Consider the following 7,272-nt stretch of genomic DNA (forward strand, 5'->3'; position numbering starts at 1 on the left):
CGAATCAGAAGGAAGAGAGTCCTTCGTCCTACCTGCCACATCCCTCACATCCCCCCACTGAACTTGGGAGTGGATCCGTGTTCTAAACACGAGGTGACTCTCGGTTTGCAATGGATCACAAGGGGCCGGGCTTTCCAGAGTCGGCAGGATAAAGAAGTCATTCTGGCTCGGACTCCCCCATCCCACGGTAACGGTCGGTAACGGTCGCTGGTGACTTTAAATGAGCCGGGGCTGGCCGGGCCGGAGCCGCTATGGGGGTGGGGGGGGGGGTGGGGGGGGGGCGGTGCCTGAGGCACTGCAGAAAGTGGGCCTGAGCCTCGAGGATGGCGGTGCTGCAGGGACCCGTCCAGGCTGCTATATGGCAAGCACTAAGCCACTATGCCTACCGAGATGCGGTTTTCCTCGCAGAACGCCTCTATGCAGAAGTACACTCAGAAGAAGCCTTGTTTTTACTGGCAACCTCTTCTTACCGCTCAGGAAAGGCCTATAAAACATATAGACTCTTGAAAGGACACAGTGGTACTACACCGCAATGCAAATACCTGCTTGCGAAATGTTGTGTTGATCTCAGCAAGCTTGCAGAAGGGGATCAAATCTTATCGGGTGGAGTGTTTCCTAAGCAGAGAAGCCATGATGATATTATTGTTCCTGAGTTTGCTGATTCAGCTCGCTTTCCCCTTCCATCGTTGGGACATGTATATTGCAAGACAGATCGGCTTACCAAAGGGTCAGAATGTGACCAAAAGAGCCTTCGTTGAAATCCTTTCCTCTGGTGTCCCTTTGAATCATGATGTGAAATAGGGGGGAAAAGCCAGATCCCGACCAAACATTTTGATTCACATCTCTAGAGAGCTTTAGCAACTGCCTGTCCAAGTGTTGTGCCAAAACACTGGGACCTCGTCCTAGCTTATGTCACAGACAGCCTGAGACCGTTCTTACGGAAACACCCCAGGACACCGTTGAATTAAACGGATTGAATTGAGAATCTTCCAATTCAAAGTACTCCTTGAATACAGACTCCCCAGTGTCTTCTATCGATTCAGCCGTCCTTTCACCTGATACTGTCCCACTGGGAACAGGAACTTCCATATGATCTAAACAGGTTCAACATAAACCAAAAACTGGTCGAAGTGTATTAGGAGGACCAGCAGCAGTTAGTTAGTCCATGAGCCCCAAGTGTTGGCATTTTGCCATTAGAAGCCCCAAGTCCCGGAGACGGATCCTATGGACAAAACTGCACTGGTATTAGACACCTTCTGTCATTGACGTGCCATCCACCGGAGCCCCTTCAAAAAAGTCTGTTGCCGGAATCGGCCAAACCGGAACACAGTCTGTCTTCTCGCAGAGGGGAAAGAGCCGAAAGGTAACCCCAATTCTTGCAAAAACACAAAGTTCTGGTGCGCCGACAAGGGCAACACCTCAGGTATTGAGCCCCACTATGGCATCTCCCCCAAACGCACCGCCTCGAAGAAATTCACGACTCTTGACTAGTGACAGCTCCACAACCGAGGAGAATAGGAGAAAATTAAAAGGGAAGTTTCCACCTAAAATCCCAAACAGAAAAACAAAAAGTAAAGCTAATAAAGGAGGAATAACTCCACCGAACATAAGTGATAGCCATGGAAGTGACAACATTGGACTCTTCCGTCACTCCAGAAGGGAAAATAGCCGCAATCGCGCCTCAGATTCAGGCTTTTAATCTACAAAAAGCAGCAGCGGAAGGCTTGATGAGCCTTCCTCGTGAAAGGGGGGAAGGTTATTTAGCTTTGTGTTCTCACCACGGCAAAGAAGCTGTCAGTATCTTGAGCCATCTAGCTTCTCACCACCGCAATACCGGTTGGGTACTGTGCCAAATTGGAAGGGCCTATTTTAAACTTTCAGAGTCCACGCAAGCTGAAAGAAAATTCTCAGAGGTTAGAAGGATTGAGAATTACAGAGTCGAAGGCATGGAGATCTACTCTACAACACTTTGGCATCCTCCGAAAGATGTTGCTCTTTCAGTTCTGTCCAAAGACTTCACAGACAGGGATAAAACTTCGCCAGCCAGAGGCCTGGTGTGCTGCAGGGAACTGTTTCGGTCTGCAACGGGAACACGATATTGCGATTCAATTCTTCCAGAGAACTCTCGAAGTGGATCCAAATGATGCTTATGCCTATAGTGCATTAGGGCGTGAGCTTGTCTTCACTGAAGAACTGGACAAAGCATCAGCTTGTTTTCGAAATGCTATCAGGGTCAATCCCAGACATTGTAAGGCATGGTAAGTGGTAATGAAGTGTAAAGACAAAGCCCTATGGATGGCGCCGGTACTCGCTAGTTTTTCTGGTTAGATAGCTCTTTATTGTCACGAATTTGGTTAAAAATACTTAGGGATGGTACATAGTGCTGAATAACTTCTAACTAAGATGTTTCCTTATGAAACGTATGTCTTGAACAAACTCTGAAATGAACTCATGATCATAGAATACCAGATCCTTATACTCAACAGTTTCAGTCTTCTAGCAAACTTTTGCAGACGCTGTAGTTGTCTTTGGTTCGTGTATGTGTTTCTTTAGTTGTGTGACTGGATTTGTGACTTTTTCTTCGAGCACCGAAGTGGTGATGGGGACAAGGAGCGCTTGGGAGATTGGAAAGGAATAGCATAGTTCACTTATTGGAGAATAGAAAAATAGATGGAAACAACTCACGAGCTGCTGCTTTTTGACAGTGTTCCAGTTTACGGAGTTACTATGAAGAACTTCACGTGCCCTTTAATGTAGCGGTCTCTCTGTTTTACTCTTTTGTACTCGTGTATAAGTGGGCACATAGGAAATTACTACCTAGGTCCTATTGTGATCAACTGAATCAGACATGAAAAAGTGTGGTCCTACCTCTGCCTCAACAGCATACTCACCGTTGACATTTATTGCATTTTTCTGGACTGACTTCATAGTTTAAACGTCAAGAGAAGGCCGGGCGCCGTGGCTCACGCCTGTCATCCCAGCACTTTGGGAGGCCGAGGCGGGCGGGTCACGAGGTCAAGAGATCGAGACCATCCGGGCCAACACGGTGAAACCCCGTCTCTATTAAAAGTATGAAGATTAGCTGGGCGTGGTGGTGGGCACCTGTAGTCCCAGCTACTCGGGAGGCTGAGGCAGGAGAATCGCTTGAACCCGGAGAGGTGGCGGTTGCAGTGAGCCGAGATCACACCATTGCACTCCAGCCTGGGCGACAGAGCGAGACGCCGTCTCAAGAGAAATACATTAAAAAAAATAAATACATACATAAGTAAATATCAAGAGAAAGTATAATTCTGAAGTCATAACCCTGTGGTAGTTATTCTGTCAGATACGGTGGTCTTTGGGGTGACTTATTACAGCAGTGGAGTTCTATCATTTGATTTGCTTCTAAATCTGAAGCATTATATTACGGAAACATTTTTTGATTTGCGAATATGTTGTTTAATGGATCATATCTCATTTTGCTGTAGTAGTTACATGGCCCGAAAGATGGCCAAAAAGATAGTGCCAGCTACTGCTGACCAACGCAACAATCAACTTGCCAATACTGCCTTCTCTTCCGATGGCTATGTTCTCCGTCCTATTTTAAGAACTCAGTTCTTCATAAGACTTGTGTCGTTTTCGATTTTTTTCCCAAGTCTGGTTGATCCTTGTGTTGTGATGTTTTTAAATGTGTATTGTCTGTTCAGCTCTTTTGCAGGAGTCGCATTCTTAAAAAAATCTTAACCCTATCAAAAATTGTGTTTAAAGGAGGATTATTCAGATCGGCCAGCTTTGACTAGGAAGAGTGTAAATGCTGACGTATTTAGGTAGCTCTAAATACTGAGCAACTTTATTCTAACCACAAAATGGATAGCCTTTCTTTTGTCTTCACTTTCGCTATCATTAGCACAGTGTTTAATACCTTTTCTTCATCTATAACACAATTATAATGATATAGGAAGCCACTCAAATAAGGCAGACACGTTGCGTTGCACTTAAAAAAAAAAAAAGAAGAAGAAGAAGAAGAAGTCTCTCTGTGGCACAGAATGAGGTGTGGCTCGAATCTGGAATCTCCAGTGAAAACCAATGAAAGAGGGTGAAACCCCGTGTCTACTAAAAAAAAAAAAAAAAAAAAAAAAAAAAAAAAAAAAAAAAAAAAAAAATGAGCCGGCCATGGTGGCGCTGAGACAGGAGAATCACTTGAACCCAGGAGGCAGAGGTTCCAGTGAGCTGAGATCACGCCGCTGCACTCCAGCCTGGGGGACAGAGCAAGACTCCATCTCAGAAACAAACAAACCCACCAAGCCAGTAAAGGTGTTTAATTCGATGGTGTCAGGCTCAGGTCTCTTGACAGGATACATCCAGCACCCGGGGGGAAACGTCGATGGGTGGGGTGGAATCTATTTTGTGGCCTCAAGGGAGGGTTTGAGAGGTAGTCCCGCAAGCGGTGATGGCCTAAGGAAGCCCCTCCGCCCAAGAAGCGATATTCATTTCTAGCCTGTAGCCACCCAAGAGGGAGAATCGGGCTCTCCACAGACCCCACAACCCCCAACCCACCCCACCCCCACCCCTCCCACCTCGTGAAATGGGCTCTCGCTCCGTCAGGCTCTATTCACACCGTGTGCTTTTGGAACCTCCAGCGTGTGTGCGTGGGTTGCGTGGTGGGGTGGGGCCGGCTGTGGACAGAGGAGGGGATCAAGCGGCGGTGTCCCGCGGGTGCCCGGGACGTGGGACGTGGGGCGTGGGTGGGGTGGCCAGAGCCTAGGGAACTCATCGCCGGTCAGGACGTCTCCCCTCCTGGTCCCCTCTCTGACCTACGCTCCACATCTTCGCCGTTCAGTGGGGACCTTGTGGGTGGAAGTCACCATCCCTTTGGACTTTAGCCGATGAAGGCCGGGCTCCCAAGAGTCTCCCCGGAGGCGGGGTCTTGGGCAGGCTCACAAGGATGCTGACGGTGACGGTTGGTGACGGTGATGTACTTTGGAGGCCTCGGGCCAATGCAGAGGTATCCATTTGACCTCGGTGGGACAGGTCAGCTTTGCGGAGTCCCGTGCGTCCTTCCAGAGACTCATCCAGCGCTAGCAAGCATGGTCCCGACGATCCCAGCTCCCAGCAGAGGCACTTTTGTTCACACAGGATCCTGGGCAGGAAAGTTCTCAGCAGGCTTAGGCCTCCTAGCCAAAAAGCCAAAACCACTTCTGGGATTTTTTTCGAAGAGCCAGTGGTTCCACAAGGGGCCGTGGGTAGTTGTGGAAATGGAGAGAAGTGTTTGCACATACATATTGGAGACAGAACGGACAGGGCTCGGTCACAGATCACTTAGGACACGGGCAGATGCACATTGAGAAAACTCTTCCGGCATCCTAGGGGAACAGAGGTACGATTTTTCGAGACAGTCGAGGGAGAAGCCACACCAGATTTTAGGATTGGATCTTTATTCCTATGTAGTTTCTATGAGGTATCCAAGTCCAGAAATCAACTCGCCAGTTCTGTACAGCATTCTGTAGGGAGATCAAATCTGGGATGTCAGAAGTTAAGAATTCGGGCCTTGGTGAGGGATTAGATTAGATGTACTTGAGCTTATTTTGCAAAAAAAAGAGAGGGCGGGAGATAGCGAGAGCCAGAGCCAGAGACCGAGACAGACAGACAGACAGAGAGAGAGAGAGACAGAGAGACAGAGAGACAGAGACAGAGAGACAGAGACAGAGACAGACAGAGAGAGACAACGATACACAAAGAGGGAAAGACAGAAAAAGAGAGAGAGAGAGACAGATAAAGAGACAGACGGAGAAAGACACAGATGGTCAGAGACAGAGAGAAACAGAAAGAGAGAGAAACAGAGACAGGAAGGGAGAGAGACAGGCAGAGAGAGAGAGACAAACAGACAGGCAGACAGACAGGCAGAGAAAGAGTAAGACAGAAGGCAGACACACACACCCCCCCACACCCCCCCCCACACACACAGAGAGAGAGAGAGACAGAGACAGAGACAGACAGAGAGACAGAGAGAAAGACACAGAGAGAGAAAGACAGAGAGAAACAGACAGAAAGAGAGACACAGACAGAGACAGAGAAACAGCCGACAGGGGGGAGAGAGAGAGAGAGAGAGAGAGAGAGAGAGAGAGAGAGAGAGACAGAGAGAGAGAGAGACAGAGAGAGACAGACAGACAGGCAGAGAAAGACAGTAAGACAGAAGACAGACACACAGAGAGAGAGACAGAGAGACAGAGACAGAGAGAAAGAAAGACAAAGACAGAGAGAGAGAGAGAGACAAACAGACAGACAGGGAGAGAGACAGAGAGACTAAGACAGAAGACAGACACAATGAGAGAGACAGAGACAGAGAGAAGGAAAGACAAAGAAAGACAGACACGGACAGAGAGAGACAGAGAGAAACAGACAGAAAGAGAGAGAGAGAGACACGCAGAGAGAGAGTGAGAGAGACAGGCAGGCGGAGAGAGAGTAAGACAGAAGACAGACAGAGTGAGACAGACAGGCAGAGAGAGACAGAGAGAAAGAAAGAGAGAGAGAGACACGCAGAGAGAGAGAGTGAGAGAGACAGGCAGGCAGAGAGAGAGTAAGACAGAAGACAGACAGAGTGACAGAGACAGGCAGAGAGAGACAGAGAGAAAGAAAGAGAGAGACAGACAGACAGAGAAAGACAGAGACGGAGAGAGAGACACAGAAAGAGAGAGAGAGACAGAGACAGAGAGAAACATACAGACAGGGGGAGAGAGAGAGAGAGAGAGAGAGACCGACAGACAGACAGGCAGACAGGCAGAGAAAGGGAGTAAGACAGAAGACAGACACAGTGAGAGAGACAGGCAGAGAGAGAGAGACAGAGAGAAACAGACAGGCAGAGAGAGAGAGACACAGAGAGAGAGAGAGAGAGAAGACAGACAGAGAAAGAGAGAGACAGAGACAGACAGAGAGACAGACAGAGAGACACATATTTTATAATGCTTTTGATCACATAAACGGTGGCCGGGGTATACTTTGAAAACAACGACAACAACAACAACAACAACGACAACGACAACAGCAACGACAACAACAACGACAGCAACAACAACAGCAACAAGAGCAGCAGCAGCATTCGCCTACGGATTTCTAGAAAATAAGATGTCATGATGAAGTATATAGTAAACATCAACCGGCTCTCACTGCACGTTGAGAGATTCACAAAAGCGCTAGTTAACAACAGGAAAAAACAGCAGCTAACGTGTCTTGGGGGAAATAGACGTCTTCCTGAAAACTGGGGATTTCTACTTCACCTGAAAAGAAAGACATACG

General features: G+C 48.0%; 1 pseudogene; it reads left to right on the forward strand.

Annotated features, from left to right (window-relative positions):
- The first annotated feature begins 323 nt into the window (after window positions 1-323).
- LOC134729202 (cell division cycle protein 27 homolog) lies at window positions 324-3,995 on the forward strand (annotated as a pseudogene).
- The last annotated feature ends 3,277 nt before the right edge of the window (window positions 3,996-7,272 follow it).

The sequence above is a fragment of the Pan paniscus genome, chromosome 17, assembly GCF_029289425.2.
Source record: "Pan paniscus chromosome 17, NHGRI_mPanPan1-v2.0_pri, whole genome shotgun sequence".
In the NCBI taxonomy this organism is placed as follows: Eukaryota; Metazoa; Chordata; class Mammalia; order Primates; family Hominidae; genus Pan; species Pan paniscus.